Raw genomic sequence first — 20,461 nt, 5'->3', positions numbered from 1 at the left:
TGTCAACCGAATACCAAAGATTCCATTTCTTTCTGCTGTCAGTTTGTTTTTGCTGTGCGCAGCAATTTTGCTGAAGGCAAATCTCAAGTTGGAAGACCAAACACCTGCTTAAATGGCTGGCGTGTAACTATATAGGCATAGGAATGGTGGATGTTCACAGCTACAGAGAGGGAAAGGTGCAGTCCTGGCCATAGATGTAACTAATTTGTACAGGGAAGAAGCAGCCCCACTACAGGCAGCCATCTGTCCTCCCCCCTCCCCACTCTTGGGTTCTGGGCTGAGGCCAGGGACTGTCCGGAGCTGATCTCGGGCTCCCATTGGCCGCTGTCTTTAGTGACGTCACGATCATGATGAGAATTGATGATCGGACACGCTGATTTCATTGTCTGAGGCGGCAGTGGAGACCCAGGAAAAATCTCGCTGAATCCGCCTGCCCCAGCACTGGCCTGATCTGGGATCCTCTGATCCCTTCCGTGACCGCACCACGCCCGAGGTAAGCACCCAACCTGGGTGGGTGTGAAGGGCGAAGGAGGGCGGGCAAAGCACCGGATAATGCTTTGCCCAGTGGGGGGCCGCTAGGTTCCTTGGCCTAAAAAGGCAGACAACAAATTGGTGCGGCTTCTGGGAAGCTAAGTGCCTCTCCCCTCCCAGCAAAAGCTGGCGGCAGCGTGAGGTTAGAAACGAGCTGAAGACAGGAATACAGTGGGCATTGCCAAAAAGCAAAGGACTTTGCTCCGAGAAAGGGCGACTTATGAGTCGCTCTTCTGGCCCGGTAGTAGGAGAAAGTGGCGCCTCTGCCTCCGAAGAAAGAACGATGTTGAATTCTACCACTTCCAGATTTCACTGGACAGATTTCTCACAGCCCTACTCTAACGCACCGAGGGCGCTGCGCTTGCGCATTTGCACCTTGGCGGAAGGAGGTGGGGGCTCACAGCGAAGAGAATAGGCTTCAGTTTGCGCAGGCGCGTTTTCCGTTCCACTGAAGGGGGTGGGGCCGAATCCTGTCTGGGCTGAATGTGAGAAGGGTTGTGGAGTTTGTTGTCCTTGTGATGTTTCAAGCGCCAGTTGATGAGAAGCAATATGCCAGTGATGTTTAATTTAGCCTACTGACTGTACCCGGCCCCTGAATAAGCGTAATACAATTGAGAAGACAAATTCTTAATCTCTATAGACAGTAGAACTAGACTAATGGAAATAATTCAGGGAATACTTTATGTAGAAAAGGGTTCAAAGGAAAAAAAAAACTACTCAAATGAATCCAAGGAGCTTTTATTTGGAGTGCCACCATGCTTTGGAACTTTAAAATCTTTGGAAAGAGCCAGAATGAACACATTGTAGAGACTCAGTAAAGAAATTTTTCTTTCATGTTCCTCTTTCTCTTCTTCTGCTCAGTCTCCCATAAATCTTTAGTCCATATTTCTCTGCAAGAAGTATCGAAGTTAAGTCCTACTTTGGAGTACGTTTCAAACAGAGATGTATTATTATTCAGCAACTGTGAAGGAAAACCTGCTGCTATCATTCGTTTTGTATAATACAGTATTATTAACTCCTCTCCACAATCTTAACATGGGTTTAGGACTATGAGGAATCGCAAATTTTCTTCATTTCTCGCATTTAAGGGATTGTTATGTCCCAGGAAGTTTCCTTTTGCAATACATCCCACACTATTCTTCTTTCCTCTACAATTGAAACTATCATCATCACCCACCCAGTCATTGCAGGAGCTTCCTGAATGGCCTTGACCTATCACCAGGTCCTCAATTTATTCTGTGGGATTAATTTCTAAGCATTCTTCCTTCAAGTCAGTTTCTTTCACTAAAATATTATTGGTTTTGTATATTCTGTTGTTCCAAGCCAAATCCAACATGAAGTATAAAAAATTCATGATCTGCTCTCATTGTACTGTACCAGGTATTTTATCTATCCTGCAGTGCACAAATCTACTTGATGTTCCATGAACACCATAGCTCCATCTCTTTGCTCCTATATCACAGCTATCCCACTCATTGAGGATTCTCTGTCTTCCTAAATAATTCAGATCTTACCCAATTTTGAAGCTCAGCCCATGTCACACCTCTCTGTAAGTGCATTCCAAGTCAAACCCAGCTGCTAATGACCTTAATTTTTCTTCAGATTTACAACACTTTCTTTTTTGTCAGATTTGTCTGCTTTCTTTTGCCCAGTCTTCTACTGTTTTATTATTTGGGTGTATGTGTTGCATGTGTGTGTTTGTTAGACTAGACTCCTGAACTTGGTTTTAAGCCCTACCTTAAAGGTGAGGACCCTGCCATCTATCTCCTTATCAATTTCGTAGAGCATCTTGACAGCTAATCAAAATAGCTATAACCGTAAAAATCATTTCTTTTTTTTTGTCCTAGAAAGCAATTTGCTGTGGAAAGAAATAATATTGTTATACAGAGAACAGTATATATGTGAAAGTTATTCATCATTATTCATGCACAGACCTTCCAGTGATTGAATAAATTTCAGTAGAAGTCAGTAGAAAAGGTATTACAGAGCTTTTATATAATAAGTGCCTATGATTATGATATGTCCTCATAAAGAAGATCAAGGAAACATTATCCCAAAAGTAATTCTGTTCCCATTGTGAAAGTACAAAGTTAGGAGATATTTCACTGCTCTATATTTCTTTCTTATAACATTGCATCATGTATCTTTTCACAACATCTACCAATTAATTTGTTGCATTATATTTTCAATTGCATTTCACATATTGATTGTGTTTGATAGTACTTTCCCTTGTACATCAGTTGTACATCTTTTGAATCAAATCTAATCATTGTGGTGGTTGTCATATGCATAATGTAGTTTATTTGATGCCAGTTTCCTAATCTTTGGGCGTTCAAAGTGAATTATCTCACACAACTCATTTTACTTAAAAAAAAAAATAGTGAGGGGGTGGTTTAATGTGGAGGCTTTACGTAGATTTAACTGTGTCTGCAGCTTCTCTTTGAGGTACTGTCCTGGAATCACAGAGGTTTGTGACTCAGGAATATGAATAGAAGCAGTTCAGAAAGACATGATAGTCTGTAAATTTAAAAACTATTATAGATTATTGTAAGTGAACCATAATTTAACCCATTATGAAGGAAAATCATTTCTCAGTTACCTTTTTTTCTTATAATGTACTTTATGCGAGTCCACACTCCAGCCATGAAAAAGTGTTTAGCTTGCAGTCAGACTGTAGTGCAATAAGACTTTCCTAGACATTTACAAATAGACCAATAGACAAAACTGTTTGGACAACTCTATGAAACTCAGTGTTTAGGAATGTGCTGTTATTTTTAGAGAGCTTAAAATATTAAAAAAATCAAAGTAGGATGTGTGTATTTTAAGATTTGTTTTATTATTCCTACCTTATCTAAATGAGAGGGTGCCATTGAGTTTTCTCATTTGAGTTGTAGATTTTGAGCTGGAAGCATTTTTCTAATAATAATCTTAATCCATTCTAATGTAGCCCCCCCCCAAAATGAAGTGCCTTACCAATATTAAGTGCTAGTATCTCTTTTACTCTTTTATACTTTATATATATATGTGTATTTTTTACTTTATATATATTTTTTACTGTATATACATACACATATATATAAAGTGATTAGATTTCACCTATTTCATGATATAGATTTAGAAGCATAGAGGCTCCTCCCTCTATCCACCCTCTTCTCCTTTCTTGTCTTCTCTTATTTTTTCTACAAATTATGCAATGGCATATTTTCTGTTAGTTTCATAATCAATAGGTAAGGTATGGAAATCTTAAAATTGCTCAGCAGTATAGAAACAAGAGCTGTAAATAGTAATTAAATCTCATGATGTTAATCTTGTTTGCAGATCCCATTTTTTGGTGTTCTGAGTATTTGTTGTCACAGATCAGGAAAAAAATACGGTGATTGCCTTTTATGGACTGGCTTAAAGCGTAATTTCCAACTTAATCCATTTAGTTAAGAAATGTGATTATTTTTTAATTTAGAATGAGGCATTGTGCTAGCAACTTTGTATATATTGTAAAATGTTGAAACCTCACAACATTTCTATGAGATATGCTCTGGTATTATTTGAAATTTTTAAAAAGGAGAAAACTGATGTTCCTAACAGCTAAATTGCCTAGACTACACAGAAACAAGTATAGGTCTACTTGATGTATAATCATCAAGTGTTAATTACCAAGGTCATGTAATGAATTCTTGGTATGACTTTAGCTAGGATCCAGGTCTCTGGCTGTAGTTGCAGGCGCGCGCACACACACACACACACACACATCCCTTCCTAACTTCTCTTTCAGGGCATCTAATGCCTGTGATATCTTCCCTTTTCTCCCATTGAGGTGACATTTTTACATAAATCTTGAAGTTCGATGGAAAGGAGTCATTGTGGTATCCTCCAATGGCTTCAGTAGTGGAAGGCTCATAGACATATTCTTTCACACTATCAAAAAAGCCAATGGTGAAAGTACTTCTTCATTGGTTTTTATGAAACACTACATCATAAGATTATGTGTTCTTCTTCACTAATTTATTGCTTTAATAATTTCTTATTTGGATAGCTTGATCTACCTATTGTGTATTTTGTGGATGAAATAGATGTGTTACTTGAGAAAGAAATGATCTGAAACCGATTTTCTAGTAGCATTGCTCTTTCCCTTTTTTCAACTTATATTTTATTTATTTTTGCAGATAATATTCTTAATTTACATTATAGTTACAAGGCTTAATGACTCTGCTAAATAAAGAATTCAACACATAAAAAACCATAGTCCGGCATGTTGTATTTTTTATTGAAATGAACAGTTAGTCAATTGTTATTTCTGCTGTATCAGTCCCCATTCCAAATTCGTGTATTAACATTCTATCCCCCAGTATCTCAGAATTCACCCTTACTTAGAAATAGGGTGATAGCAGATGCAACCAGTTATATTAAAATGAGGTCATACTGGGCTACGGTGTTATAAAAAAGGGACCTTAAGATACAGGCACATATATAAGATGAATGCCATGTGAAGGTATGAATATAAGCCAAGGAGAGAAGCCTGAAAAGTACTTCTTTCCCAGTTCTCAGAAAGAACTAGGCCTTTCAAAATCCAGAGTTCAGCTATCTAGTCTTCAAAATTGTGAGAGAATAAATTTCCATGATTTAAACCACCTAAATTTTGATACTGAGTGACAGTAGCTTTAAAAAACTAGTGCTGCCAGGGTTTTCCTTTTGTTGATATCTAAATATCATCATCTTCAAAAATATTTAGTTAGTTGTTCTGTGTTCTATAATGTTCTGGGTATTTGACCAAGAATTTAGACATTAAAGAAAATAACACATACTAGACGCTTCGAGCAAAACAAGTTCTAAAATATATTACAGCAGATATCTGAACCTTAGCTTATTTATCTGTAAAATCATATTATCTTCACAACAGCTGCTATGTATAACTGTAGATTTCTATTGTTCTATTATTTCCGTAAGATGTTAAATCCGTATGTTAGTAATGAATATTAAGTTCAGGGAAAGTCCTCAAACATGTGTTAAACCTCTCTTTAAGAAACTATTGTAACTACTACCATCCCTGCTGTTCATTGCCCACCTTCCTACACTCTACTTTAAAGAAAAAGAATAAATATATTATTTTGGAAACACTTTTGCTCTTTTGACCCTCTCACCCCCTTTGAAACTGGTCTAAGACTTATGTTTAAACATAAAATACATATTCAAGAAATAAATTCAAATGATATTGAAACCAATGGCTTAAAGAGAAAGGTGTTATTTTGTAACAAACTTTCTTTGATTCTTGGCGCTTGCAATAATATATTGAAATATATATTGAAATGATATATGTTCTCATCATTCACAAAATTATAGTTTCTAAGAAACCTTGATGATTTTTTGTAAATAATAATCAGGTTGCCTAAACTGAAAGTTTGTGATTAAATAATAATTGCTGAATATGTCTGTGATCAGACCCTGGATAATATATCCCATATGTTCAGATCTGATTTGACTACTACCAAGAAGATTTTAGCTGTGTAAGAATCCTTCTCAAAAAAAAAAAAAAAAAAAAAAAAAAAAAAAGAATCCTTCTCTTTGTGCCTCAAAAAACTAGACAAGAACTGTAACTGGGCAGGAAAAGCACATTAGCAACAAAAATATCAGGAATTAATGCTAATTCTGTTCTTCAGATACATATAAGGATACTTCAGAAAGTTCATAGAAAATGCATATAATGAGTTAAGCACATATGGATTTTATATTTTTGTAGCAAAGTAGATTTCTCTTTTAACTCAATTTTCTAGGAATTTTTTGACGTATTCTTGTATCTGATTTGATTTGATTTGATTTGGCAGTAATGTGCTTTCTTTTAAATGCCACAATATTGACATAATACAGTATCTCTCAAACAATGATCTGCTGATGACTAGGAGTCTAAGAATATATTTTCACAGGTCTACCAATTTCATGGTAATTTTTAATTTGTAATTTTTATTTCACTTATATAACCTTAAAAATAAATCCCATGATACTCATATATTCACATGCACACATAAACAGCATTTTCAGTAAGTATAAGGACAAAATTTCTGTTTTATACACATAAAACTCAACTAAAAGACATTTGATGGAATAATTATTGAGTATCTTAGAGTACTTCAAACAGAAGCCAGAGGTAGATTCTAACAGTTTAGGAAATAAGTTTTGTTTTTTTCTTCCAAAGTATGATGGAACTTTACCCATGGATGTAAGGTTAGGGTTATACACTTGTGTGGCTTTTGTGTCACTAAGCATTTCCTCGGCCTTCTGAGAACATTTGTACAGATATTTTTTTATAATTTTTCTGTGAAAAAAAATTATGTGCTTATGTTGTAGACCATAATGCTTTGACAATATGCATACATTTTATAATGGCTAAATCAAGATAATTGACCTGTTAGCTCACATATTTGATTTCTAAAATCTACTGCATTAGTAATTTTCAAGCATGTTATTAACTGTAGTCACCAACTTGTACAACAGAGCTCTTACACTTATCCTTCCAGTCTAAGGGAAATTTTGTGTAGCTCGACTGATGTCTACCCAGTATAGCAGCCCTTACTAGACCCTGTTACCTATCATTCTACTCTCAATTTCAGTATTTGATGTTTTAAGATTCCACATATAAATGGAATCATGCAATATTTATCTTCATGTGTCTGGATTATTTCGCTTAACAAAATGTCCTCCATGTTGTTGTGAATGACAAGAATTTTTTCCCTGTTAAAACCAAAGAACATTCCATTTTATGTATGTACGTACCATATTTTCTTTATTCATCTATCCATATCTTGGCTATTATGAATAATACTGCAAAGAACTTAAGATATCTCTTTGACATACTTAATTCATTTCCTTTGGACAATTATCCAGGAGTGGAATTACAGGATGATGTGATAGCTGTATTTGTAATTTTGAAATAACCTCTGATTATTTTCATACTGCCTATATTAATTCCATTTTCTACTAACAGTGTAAAAAAAACAGTGTATATATAAACACGTATATAACATCTATATATTGTTCCTACATTGTGTGTTCATATAAAGCTCTCTATTTAGTCACTAGGTAGTGTGCAGTGAGGGATCTTTCTCTGGTCTCTAAAAATAAGATTGTGTGCTTATGTTTTTTTGCCTATATATTTTTGCAGGAATGAGGGTATAAAATAATTGGATAATCCATATCATGCTTCTAGGAGAAAACACTTTTCAACTGTTACTATAAACAATGTAAATTTGACTCAGGAAACACTAAAGAATTTCTAGTCTAAGTGAAGAAATCTGACTTTAATTTTTAAAACAAACTTTAGTGTTGAGTAAAATTCCTTTCTGAGACTTGGGTGAGAGGAGAAATAGGATGGAGTTATATGGATGATGAAAAGGGAGTTAAGAAAGAACTGAAGATAAACTCTAAATAGAGTAAAATCTAACGAACGGATAGATTATTGTGATATGTTGAAAATGTATTTAAATTGCTTTTCCAACATGTGGCTATGGGGAATTTTATAGGGTTTTCTTCAATAGTAAATAAAAATGCAATCTATATTTTAGATACATTAACCCAGACTGTAAATTGTAAGAAGCTGAAATGCCAGCAGTCAATGCTTGTTGCAGTGCAAATGCTTTGATTTAATAAATGGTAGAAGTAATTCACTTGAGAAATTTGCTTAGTGCTGCAAATATAAACATAAATACAATTTAGCCAACAAATACATATAGATCAAGATACTATATAGCTTTTGAAGAGACACTACATGTATCTTTGATCTTTGCTTGTCACATATAATCTGTATGTCCTTATGTATATGGCTTTATAGGAAAGCAGAGATAAAAAACTGAGGAAATCAGATACCCAGTTGAGGCACTGCTTATGTTTCTGTCTTTATGTTTTGCTTTTATAATACAACGTTTGGTATCTCAGTGCATCATTGGGAACCTGTAGTTTGCTGATACTTTTTTTTAATATACAAACATTTAATAAAAGCAAGGGCCATTAAAAACTAATAAAATATTAACATCAATAAAATATTCTGTGATCCAAGATACCTATTGTCAGTGAATGTTCTTTGTTACAGACAATACGCTGTGAGATTTAAACATTACAGATATAGGTGTTGGAGTATGTATAAAAGCCTATTTCAAAATGCTTATAGGAAAAGGAAATAAAAGATAAATTTATTTTTGCTACAAAAAATGACATGCATTTTTTTCATAATATGCATTTCTATGAGGTTTTAGACTCCATAGACAGATAGATAGATGTATTTTCACATATTTATGTGTAAGATGTGTACATAAAACTTTTTGTAAGTTGTGTTTGTCATTGTGAGTATATATTTAGCTTTTATGTAGCTGAAAAACATGAATGTCAATTACACCAAATTGTGAAGTGCTTTAAAAAGGTCAGTGTATTATTTCTTTGTGCCCTAAGTCATATGATAACCTGGTATTAAAATAAAATATTTTGTGTTTTCACTTGAGTGATAGAAGCCAATTATGCCTCTCATATGAAAGATAAGAGATATATACAATGTGATGTGCAAGTTATAGCTCAATAAAGAGATGAAGAATATCTTCATATCACACTGCACAGCCTGTCTGTAACTAGCTTAGATGCTGGAAGTTTTTTGTCAACATCTGTAAATTCTGGATAGTTAATTACAAAATAAGTAAATAGAACAGTTTTTGTAAAGGTGAAGATCACCAAATGTAAATGACAGATGAAAGTGACAGTCTCTGAGACAAGATTTACAATAGCAATTATTTTACATGTTCACATTTTATTATGATCAAAGTATCAGTTAATTACTATAGATTTGATCAAACTCTTGCTAGATAAAACACCAGTTATTTACTTAGTTTTAATTAACTTCACTGAACTTAATATATATTTCTAATACTAAAATTGCACTAAAAAGTCTGCAAAGACACCCACCTACAAGGACACAGTACCCATCAGTACTTAACTTCTGCATTCTCTAATATTTTATAAAGTAAAAATAGCATCATACAGACATGGATAATAGGATCAGCCTTCCTTTTGCCATGATTAAGTAATAAATATTTCATTTGTTTGAGATGTGTATACAAATGGTGTGCAAGTAGATTGGTGCAGGTTAAGAGAGTAATTTTTGGTGGAAATGCTTGGTCATTAACTATTAACAAAAATAAACTGTATTGTGTGTTACAAACCATTCCAATGAATGAAGATAATTCATGATGTGAAGAAGAGTGGGACAGGTTTTATAGCCTCATTTTCCAGATGAAGGAATTGAGGTTCAAAAGGTCGATTACCTCTACTAAAGTCAAAAGATCAGCAAGAAGTGCATTTTAATACATGAACTAGTAAAGTTTTCCCACTCCACTTCTCCAAAATGTCACTTTAACATGTGCTCATAGCCATGATGAAGTAAGAGGAATAGGATTTACTCTTTCAACTTAAGTTTCAAAAACGAACAAATTTAAAAAAAAAAATTAGGAAAAAGGATTTCAGGCCTTTAACAAAAGGCAGCACAGGGCCATGATTTTTCAGAGAGAGAAAAAAAAAGGGGAAACAAAAGTAAGATGAGCCCTATGAGGCTCACAGCACAATGTTTGGGAACGTTTCCAGATGGTAGCTTAAAGGAGGGGCCAGACCAGCTGAGGATCGTTTTGAGTTGAGGAGGCAGAGTTCATATTTCAGGGCAGACAAAGTAGGTAGATTTGAGCGACTGCATATTAGAGCAGACAAACTGCACAGACAGGAAAATCGTGCATGAAGAGAGTTCCAGAGTTCTGCAGAGAAACCCCTCAAATCTTGACTGAATGTTGATTAGCTTAATTGTGTGAAGGCATTTTTAGTGTAAAGAAAGAACCACTGGAAAGGAGCAAGCAACACAATCCTCATAGTTCACACGGGACCAGCCAGACTGGAAAACTTCATAATTCATGGTACATTTAAGAATGTGCACAGAAAGCTATTTCTTCAATAATGACTCAAATTAGCCCTTAGAGTAAAGATAATTCTAGATTTGCCCAACAAAAGCAAAGCCCAAAAGCGCTGACCAATTTCCAGATAACTTAAATATATACTGGCACAAAGGGCAAATATATTTAAAGACTTAACAAACATAGAGTATCCAATAGCAAAATCTACAGAATTTGCTATTGTGTGGAAAATTACCAACCATGCAAAGAAACATGAAAAATACGTAATTCATATTGTAGTGGAAAAACAATTATAAAAACAATAGAAACAGAATTTGTAAAGAAGAATGGCAAAATAGATGTTATCACAGCAATTTAGATGTTTCAAGAAGGTTGAAGGAAACGAGCAGATTGGGAAAATAAATCAAAGATTATTACAAAAGTCCATCTTGAAATCATAGAGATAAAAATCCAACATATGAATTTATAACTACACAAATAGGATAGGTTTAAAGAAAAATTATCTGCAAATTTGCCTTAGCAGAAAGAAAACTCAATGAACTTGTAAATCTGCAATTATAACCTATCCAAAATTGAGCATACAGAAAAATATGTGGTTAAAAAAAATGAATGGTGCATCAGTGAACTGTGCACAGATATTATGCAATCTAACATACACATTTCTTTTTTACAGAAAATCAGAAAAGCAAGAAAAACATTTTAAAACTTAGCAAATTTTCCAAAATTAATGAAAATTAACTCACCCAGCCAACAAGCTCAACAAATCTCCAATAATAAAAAAGATGAATACAATGACACCAAGGCACTTCAAAATCTATTTGCTGAAATTCAGAGGAAAAGTGAAAAGTATCCAAAGCAGGCAAAGGAAAACCTGCACAGTCAGTGAGATACCTCATTGAAGAAATGCAACACAGAGAATAGTGAGAAACATTTTAGTGCACTAAGAGAAAAGGAAAGAAAGAAAGAAAGAAAGAAAGAAAGAAAGAAAGAAAGAAAGAAAGAAAGAAAGAAAGAGAGAAAGAAAGAAAGAAAGAGAGAGAAAGAAAGAGAGAAAGAAAGAAAGAAAGAAAGAGAGAGAGAGAGAAAGAAAGAAAGAAAGAAAGAGAGAGAGAAAGAAAGAAAGAAAGAAAGAAAGAAAGAAAGAAAGAAAGAAAGAAAGAAAGAAAGAGAGAAAGAAAAGAAAAGAGGAAGTAACTGTTACCCTGGAATCCTTTATATAAATAAACATCAAACTAAAAGTAAGGCTTTTCTTTTAAATGAATTTAATAATATATAATGGAACATTAATCAAAAAGAAAGCTGGATTACATTTATGTCAACTTAAAAAGATTTCAGAGAACTTCAGGTATGATGGCACAGTGACTAAAGCTGCTGCTTGGCACATCTAGATCGCATATTAGACTGTCACTTTAAGTCCTGGCTCCTTCACTTGCTATGCAGCTTCCTGCTAAAGCTTGGCAGGCAGCAGATAGATGATGGCTGAAGTGCTTGCACCCTTGACATCCACAAGGGAACTGAAAGAGTTCTGGGCTTATGGCTTTAACAAAACCCAGCCTGAACTGTTGCTGGGATTTGAGAGGTGAGCCAGTGAACTGTGTTTCAAGTGGTTAAAAACAAATAAATAAACAAGAAAAAAAAAGGCACACACACAAACACACACATTTTTTCATCTGCTGGTCACCCTGCAACAACTCAAGCTGACGCCAAGGTTAGAATTCAGTCTAGGGCTGGGCACGATAGCCTAGCAGCTAAAGTCCCTGCCTTGCACACCCATGAGCCCATATTGGCGCTGGATCTAATCCCGGCAGCTCCGCTTCTCAACCAGCTCCCTGCTTGTGGCCTGGCAAAGCAGTCGAGGACGGCCCAAAGCCTTGGGATCCTGTACCCGCGTGGGAGATCTGGAAGAGGGTCTGGGCTCCTGACTTCAGCTTGGCTCAGCTCCAGCCATAGCAGCCACTTGGGGAGTGAATCAATGGACAGAAGATCTTCTCTGTCTCACCTCTCCATATATCTGACTTAGCAATAAAATAAAATAAATCTTAAAAAAAAAAACCTCAATTTCAGTCTCAGACATGGGCAGCAGCAATCCAAATACTGGGTCTATAGCCAGATGCTTCCTAAACTGCGCATCATTGTGAACCTGCAGTTACAGAAGTGGAGCCAGGACTTGAACCTAGGCACTCTGATATGGGTTGTGGCTATCCCAAGCAGCATCTTCACCACTGCACAAAATTCTGGCCACTCATTTATTTATTTGTCATATAGCTGTATTTTTGTATTTAAAGTGAGTTATTTGTTGGCAGGATATAGTTGAAATTAAGTTTACTATGAAAATATCTGCCTTTTAACTGGTATATTCAGGCAGCTTTTACAAGTCATACAATGATTGATGTTATTGAGCTTAAACTTATAATTTTACTACTTGATTTCTAACTATATTACCTGTTCCTCAACAAATTGAAACAAATTAAATATTTTTATGATATTTCTTTTTATATTCTTCGCTGGCCCATCATTCTTTTGTTGTTTTATTAATTCCTTTACAGATCATGGGATACTTCTTTAACTTATTATATAAGTCACCATATTCCCATATAATAAAATAATCTTGTAATAGTTTATTTCTCCTCTGCTGGCTTTTTTGCTATAATTGTTACTATACATTTTGCTTTTACGTATGTCTTAAAACACCAATAAATGTTAAATTTAAAAGTTTGACAATGATCTTTTAAAGTGAATTTTAATAAGTAAAAGGACTTTCATTTTAACCACATATTAACTCTTTCCAATTTCTTTCCAATTTGTGGGTCCAAATGACAATTTGTAATAATTTCCCTTCTACCTGAGGGACGTGATGATAAAATGATAAACATCATTTTGATATTCTATATTTGCTAATGATATATATATTCTCTTTCTTTTTTGTATGAGGCAAAAGCCTTACTTTTTTAAGACTTACTTTATTTTTATTAGAAAATCAGATATTATTAAAGGAGGAGGAGAGACAGAGAGGAAGATCTTCCATCTGTTGATTCACTCTGCAAGTGGCCACAACAGCTGGATCTGAAACCAGGATCCAGGAGCTCTTCCGCGTCTCCCACACGGGTGCAGGGTCCCAACGCTTTGGGCCATCCTCGACTGCTTTCTCAGGCCACAAGCAGGGAGCTGGATGGGAAGTGGAACTGCCGGGATTAGAACCGGTGCCCATATGGGATTCTGGTGTATTGAAGGGGAGGACTTTAGCTGTTAGACTACTGTTCCGGGCCCGGGAAAAGCCTTACTTTTAGTTTGATGTTTATTTATATAAAGGATTCCAGGGTAACAGTTACTTCCTCTTTTCTTTTCTTTTCTTTTTTCTTTCTTTCTTTCTCTTTCTTTCTTTTTCTTTCTTTCTTTCTTTCTCTTTCTTTCTTTCTTTCTTTCTCTCTCTCTTTCTTTCTTTCTTTCTTTCTTTCTTTCTTTCTTTCTTTCTTTCTTTCTTTCCTTCCTTCCTTTTCTCTTAGTGCACTAAAATGTTTCTCACTATTCTCTGTGTTGCATTTCTTCAATGAGGTATCTCACTGACTGTGCAGGTTTTCCTTTGCCTGCTTTGGATACTTTTCACTTTTCCTCTGAATTTCAGCAAATAGATTTTGAAGTGCCTTGGTGTCATTGTATTCATCTTTTTTATTATTGGAGATTTGTTGAGCTTGTTGGCTGGGTGAGTTAATTTTCATTAATTTTGGAAAATTTGCTAAGTTTTAAAATGTTTTCAGGCAGAACTCAATATTCAATAAATATATAACAGGCTAATTCTTAAGCTGGTAATTTTGCATGGCCTGTATTTGATATTATAAATATCCAAGTTGCATTTGGTAGAAAAAATTTAAAAATAAAGTTCCTCACCCCTGTTAGAAGCTAGGGAACTAAACATGTGAATGTTTACTCTATCTCTCTCAGGAGCTTTGCAGTTAAGGATCTGCCACAGTCTCATTTCTGCCTAATTGGTTGAGACAGTTAAAAGCAGAGTGTGCTGTAATGTTTAGACTGTCAAAAGATTAAACCCTTGCTCTCATTAGTACTAGCAAAGCGCAGCTTAGATTGATGGCCTCCCCTAGTCTATCACTATTCTACGAAATTGATAAAATGACCTAAAAGTGAAATACCAAAGTTCACTCAAGAGCCCTGAAACTCTATAAGTTCATGCCTCTCCAACCATGACCCCAATTCCTCTGTGTTGTTAATCCTTATTTGTTCAATATAAAGCAAAATATATGGCAGTTGTCCAGTTTATTTAGCAATTGGTGACATAAGTTGTGCTTCACCATAATCATATGCCCAATATATAAAGGAGTTGATTTTAATTAAACTCTCTATTACACTATTGCTAAGTCAGAGTATGTGAAATAAGATAACCATTTTGACCACCACAAATGCTCATTAGTGTGAAAGAACATGCTATTAAACCCTGGTATAAAAACCCAGTATTAAACCCAGTGAACTCAGCCAAATAAGTGTCACACAAACTACAAGGTGAGGCTCAAATGATAGTCATGGGCGAGTTTCCTAGCCCTTTCCTAAAAGTCTCTGTTCTTTTATAAGATTAAGAGAAGCAAATTAATGAAAAGAAAAATCCAAGAAAATTTGGAGAGTGTGAGGGAATTGCTAAAGTAACTCCACTAGTAGCATTGACAAATAACAGCAGAAAACAAGGAGAATGGGAGAACCTATAAAAAAAAAAAACAGATGCAAGAATCTAAATCTTTTAATGGAGACCAGAACAATTACATAATTATTGGAAAATCATTTAATAAGTAATGCTCATTATGGTAACCAACCCTTATGAAAGAAAATTTGCTTTAAATAAAAGATGTATTTATTTTACTAGAAAGATACATATGGAGAGGAGGATTTTCCATCCATTGATTCACTCCCCAAGCAGCCGCAACAGTCGAACCTAAGCCAATCCGAAGTCAGGAGCCAGGAGCCAGCAGCCAGCAGCCTCTTCCAGGTCTCCCACGTGGGTGCAGGAACCCAAGGCTCTGGCTGTCCTTGACTGCTTTCCCAGGCCACAAGTGGGGAGTCGGATGGGAAGTGGGGCTGCTGGGATTAGATTTTATAGTCTAGATTTTTAAATCAGAAATGTTTAGAAATATGTCTAACCAAAATAACTGGGGCTTATGAAAAACAAAGCTGATTCAAATAGTATGCACTTTAGCTTCCTAGAATGAGTCATTTCACATGACAGTTCTGAAACAGGAGTATAGTGGTAAATAGAGAATCTTTAAATAGCTTCAAGCTAAATTGTGCAGAACCAGTAGACACTATACAGTTCCACAAGAAACACACATAATCATACCTAAGAAAATCAAAATGCCAAGGGAAAATGTTTGAAAATATATTAATACAAATACATTTCATTTGCACTAAATTTTTCCTTTTTAATTCATTTAAAAGTATAGTTGTTCATGCTTCCATGTATAAAAATGAGAAATACAGAGAACAATTTACACATGGTTATTATGTTTAGATTCTTAGTAAAATAATCCCTAACACATTGGTCTTTCACAAATATTAAATATAAGTTTACCTCAACTTGAAGTTCCTGGGAGTTTAATAGGATCTATGTTTTTATAAATAAAATAGTAAAGTTCTAATTCTGACCAAGATGGACTAAGCCAACTACAGCCTTCTCTTTTATTAATTACAGCCAAAAATCTTTAGACAAAAATTTTAAAATAATGACTGAGAATTGTGAAAGTCAACACAATGAGGCATATTGACAAGGAGAATCAAAAGTTGGATAAATGGCATATATGTGTTAATTTCCCTGTATCTCCTTGTTTCTTTTGAGACTTTGACCCAAGATTGGTTCTGTGTCATGGAACTGTGGAGTTGTACACTTTTGCCTAAACTTACAATAGTGCCTGTAATTTCAATGGGAGTTGGGGTTGGGGTGCAGCGGAAGAAGGAATCAAATTATTCTCTCTTTTTCTCTCCTCCATCCTCCCACCCGTGTGCTCTCTCTTCCACTTTTTTTCTGAAGAGTAGCGCCAGTTACAAATATGTACTGCATTGCCAAATAAACTAAAAAAATCCTACATTTCTGACTAGGGGATCAGGAAATTGTGTCATATGGGCTGAACAGTGTGTGAGTATTCTCAAAGAGGAAAGAGCTGGAGAAGGGACTTTTTTAAAAAAAATTTTTTTTAAATTATATTGTTGACAATCTTTACATAGTTAATTACGGTAAAAAGGCTCAGGGGCTATAGGGAAGTGGGTAAGACTATTATGTCCATATTGTTTCCTTCATGTATCTGAGGTAAAGGAGGATATTGATGGAGAAGCCCCACCCAGTTTCCCACCCACCCCAACTCCCGGATGTGGGGCATGCTCTGAGATACTTGCTCAAGTGGTTTTGATAGGTCACCAGTTATGAATCGCTGCCAGTCTCGCCACTCCGAGCGTGATGAGGTCGTTGAAGAATCCACTGATTGACATAGTCCATCATAGAGTCTCCATTTGCCCAGTATTTCGCTGCCAACATATAGCTGAGGTGGTTGATTGACTTGTTCTGTCTTCTGTCTTTTCTTGGCTAGGGTCCGGAGTCCAGGATTTTGATTGGGGAGATCTCCAAAGAAACTTTGTCTGAGATATTCCCAGACCAGATTCTTGTATGTTCTAGCAAGCACAGGGCCCGGCACAGTCCATCTCCACGATCAGCTGGTGGTTACAATTGCTAGGTTAGTTCTGTTTTCAGCCCCGACTTCCACTGGAACTAATGGATGTTGCAGTCCAACCTGGTTCTGCCCAGCACATACTCAGCCCTCACATAAACCAGTGGGAGCTGCAGCCTAGTCAGAGTGACCCACAATAACCCCCACCAGGTCTGCCCGCTGCCATGGTTTGCCAGTCTGTGTAGCAGACTAGTCCAGTCTGTCCCACATCCCATTTGGCTCTCGTACATGTCAATGGGTATTGAAGCTTAGTTCCATCTAACCAGCTCAACTATCCAGGCCTCACGGATGTTGTTGAGTGCCTCTCTGTCTAGCCACCTAACCCCTGTCCTAGTTTTCGTGCCCTCCCTTGGGAGTGGTAACCCAAGAGGGAGGAACCCACTGTTTCCCTCCCAGGTCTCTCTCAATCCGGGTTTAAGCACTCTCCAGGTGGTTCTGTGGTTTGACTTGACAGAATTAGCTCCCAATGCCAGCTTGGCTGAGCCCTAACAACCCTCACCCACTCTAATTTATGCTTGCACCAGTAGGAATAATCCACCCAGCCTGGCTTTCCTCTGATCTAGTCCACATGAGGCACACAGGTGTTGTACCCCTGCTTAGTCTGGTCTCCAGTGGGAGTAGGTGTCCGGCAAGGGAACCACCCCTTTAATCCCCCTGCTGGCTCTGGCCCCTCCCTTCATGGTTGTCACACGTGCTGGTTGGGTGGTGCAGTCACATCCAGTACAGGCAACCTCACCTTGGCATTCTGTATTGTGTACTGGTTTTTGTCGTAACCGAACCTGTCCCGACCCACAGTGTTCTGGTGTTCGGATTTGCCAGTGGATGATGTGAACTGATTCAGCCTGGTCTGCACCCAACCCATGCCAAATGTATGCCAGTGGGAAACTTTCCATGGCCTATTCTGGGCTGTTTCCTATCATGCTTCTTGTGCTTAGCTGCAGGGACTGTGTCCTGCCAGAGTTACCCAGGCTCCTCCATCAGAACCCCTCCCAATGCCAGATTTCATATGCAGTAAATTTTAAAGTGAAATAATATAGAGTGTTCTCTAATTATAAATAAACTAAAAATAAATGGCAGAATAATAAGTAAAACTCCCTATATTTTTAATGAGATGATAAATATTAAAAACCAAAAAATACTTCTAAATTTTTTAAGTTGTAGTTTTTTAAGATTTGTTTTTATTGGAAAGTTAGATACAAACAGAGAGGAGGAGAGACAGAGAGGAAGAACTTCCCTTCGCTAATTCACTCTCCAAGCAGCTGCAAAGGCTGGAGCTAAACCAATCTGAAGCCAGGAGCCCTGAGCCTCCTCTGGGTCTCCCATGTGGTTGCAGGGTCCCAAGTCTTTGGGCTGTCCTCGACTACATTCTGGGGCCACAAGCATGGAGCTGAATGGGAACTGGGGCTGCCAGGATTAAAATCAGTGCCCATATGGGATCCTGGTGCATGCAAAGCAAGGACTTTAGCTTCTAGGCTACTGCGTCAGGATCAAAAATGCTTATAATTTTTACTTACAATGAATTTATACTTACAATGAATTTATACTGTCATACTTTGCATGATACAGCCAAACTAGTATTTTTAAGTATATTTATAACATTAACTTCTTTTTAAAAATTTAATCAGATCTGGTGCTATGGTCTATTGGAATGAATTTGCAGTACTATCATTCTGTATTGGCAACAATTCTAGTGAGTCTGCTCCACTTACAATCCAGCTCCCTGTTTTTGTGCCTGGATAAAAAGCAAAGGATGATCCAAGTGTGTGGACTCCTGCAGCCATGTGGGAGACCTAGAAGAAGCTTTGGGCTCCTGTCTTCAGCCTAACACAGACCTGGCTGTTTAAGTTATTTTAGGTGTGAACCAATGGATGGAAGATCTTTCTTCTTGTCTGTAACTCTGATTCAAATCTGTCTACAAAATGACTTTGACATCTTTATTCATCCAACAAAACTTGAAACAGCCTAAATGCTATTCAAAAGATGGATGCATTGACTATGATTCATTGGTAGGAACAGTGTAAACAAAAGGGGGGAAACTATTGATGATGCACAGTAACACAAATGGATCTTAAGTGCATTATGCTATAAAACAAATAACTAGGCTCAGGAAGCTCCACAATGGGTGATTCCAGTTACATGATAGTTTATAAAAAATTATAGAAACAGATCATTGGTTATCAAGAACTAGTACCTTGAAGGATTGATTATAAAGAGATACCATACAAACATATTTTGGAATAATGGAACATTACTGTCACTTAATTGTAGTGGTGGTTTCACAACTACATACCTTTATCTTAACTCATAAAACCTTAAACTGAAAAAAAGGAAAGTTTAAAAGTGACTAATAATAATGGATATGAAGGACATTGTTAAAATAGACATGTTGGTCAAGACGAAGATATTCTAAGTTCTATTTTAATTTCACCTCCACATTTGTAAACAAAAACATTAATAGATCACTCAAAGTTCAAATATTCAATACTGAAAGGCATCTGTTACGTTAGAATTGGTGATGAATTTACAGACTCCTCATATCTCCAAATCAAGTTTTCCAAGAATGTTTACTTACGAGTAAATTGTTTTAGGACTGCCCAAATTGTTTACCAGACAAAACGCTTTTAGGATATTGATATGCTTATGAGTATTGCATCAACAATGTAAGAACAGTGTTGCATAGAGATTTGTCTGAAATATTTCCATGTCAAAATATAGTCAGCCTTAGCTATCTGGAACCCCTAAGGAAATACTCAGGGCTGCAAGCTTTATTTTTCAGCTACTTCTGATGCAAAGGATAAAAATATCTTACTCATTGTCCCACTTGTTTGCACAGAATATGCTGAACATAATTTGATCACCACTCCATGACATAGAGGATTCCAGAAAGTGTTAAATGCCAAACCTCAGTGAGACAAGAGTCATTGCTCTCCTGTGTATGATAGATAAGTTTGAGTCATATGAAGGTTTGAGTTATACTAAATGTACAAATAGGTTGTAACTTTAAATATTTTACAGATAAGGAACATTGGTTTATGTATCCTAACTTTTTAAAAAAATTTATTTATTATTTTTAATTCATTAATTACATTGTATTATGTGACACAGTTTCATAGGTACTTGGATTCTCCCCACCCCTCCCCAAACCCTCCCACCATGGTGGATTCCTCCACCTTGTTGCATAACCACAGTTCAAGTTCAGTTGAGATTCCCCCATTGCAAGCATATACCAAACATAGAGTCCAGCATCTTATTGTCCAGTCAAGTTCAACGGCTTCTTAGGTATACCCT

At 36.2% G+C, this 20,461-nt stretch overlaps 1 protein-coding gene across 1 annotated transcript in view; it reads left to right on the top strand.

The window, feature by feature from the left end:
- Positions 1-344: 344 nt before the first annotated feature.
- Positions 345-20,461, top strand: part of HDX (highly divergent homeobox) — a 123,045-nt gene continuing 102,928 nt past the window's right edge. Inside the window, exon 1 of the mRNA XM_004592790.3 lies at positions 345-493. The gene's annotated coding sequence lies outside the window, so the exon portion shown is untranslated. The remainder of the gene's footprint in view (positions 494-20,461) is intronic.

Source organism: Ochotona princeps, chromosome X (assembly GCF_030435755.1).
Source record: "Ochotona princeps isolate mOchPri1 chromosome X, mOchPri1.hap1, whole genome shotgun sequence".
NCBI lineage: Eukaryota > Metazoa > Chordata > Mammalia > Lagomorpha > Ochotonidae > Ochotona > Ochotona princeps.
The sequence above is the reverse complement of the archived record's forward strand: the minus strand, read 5'-3'. Positions and strand labels throughout refer to the sequence as shown.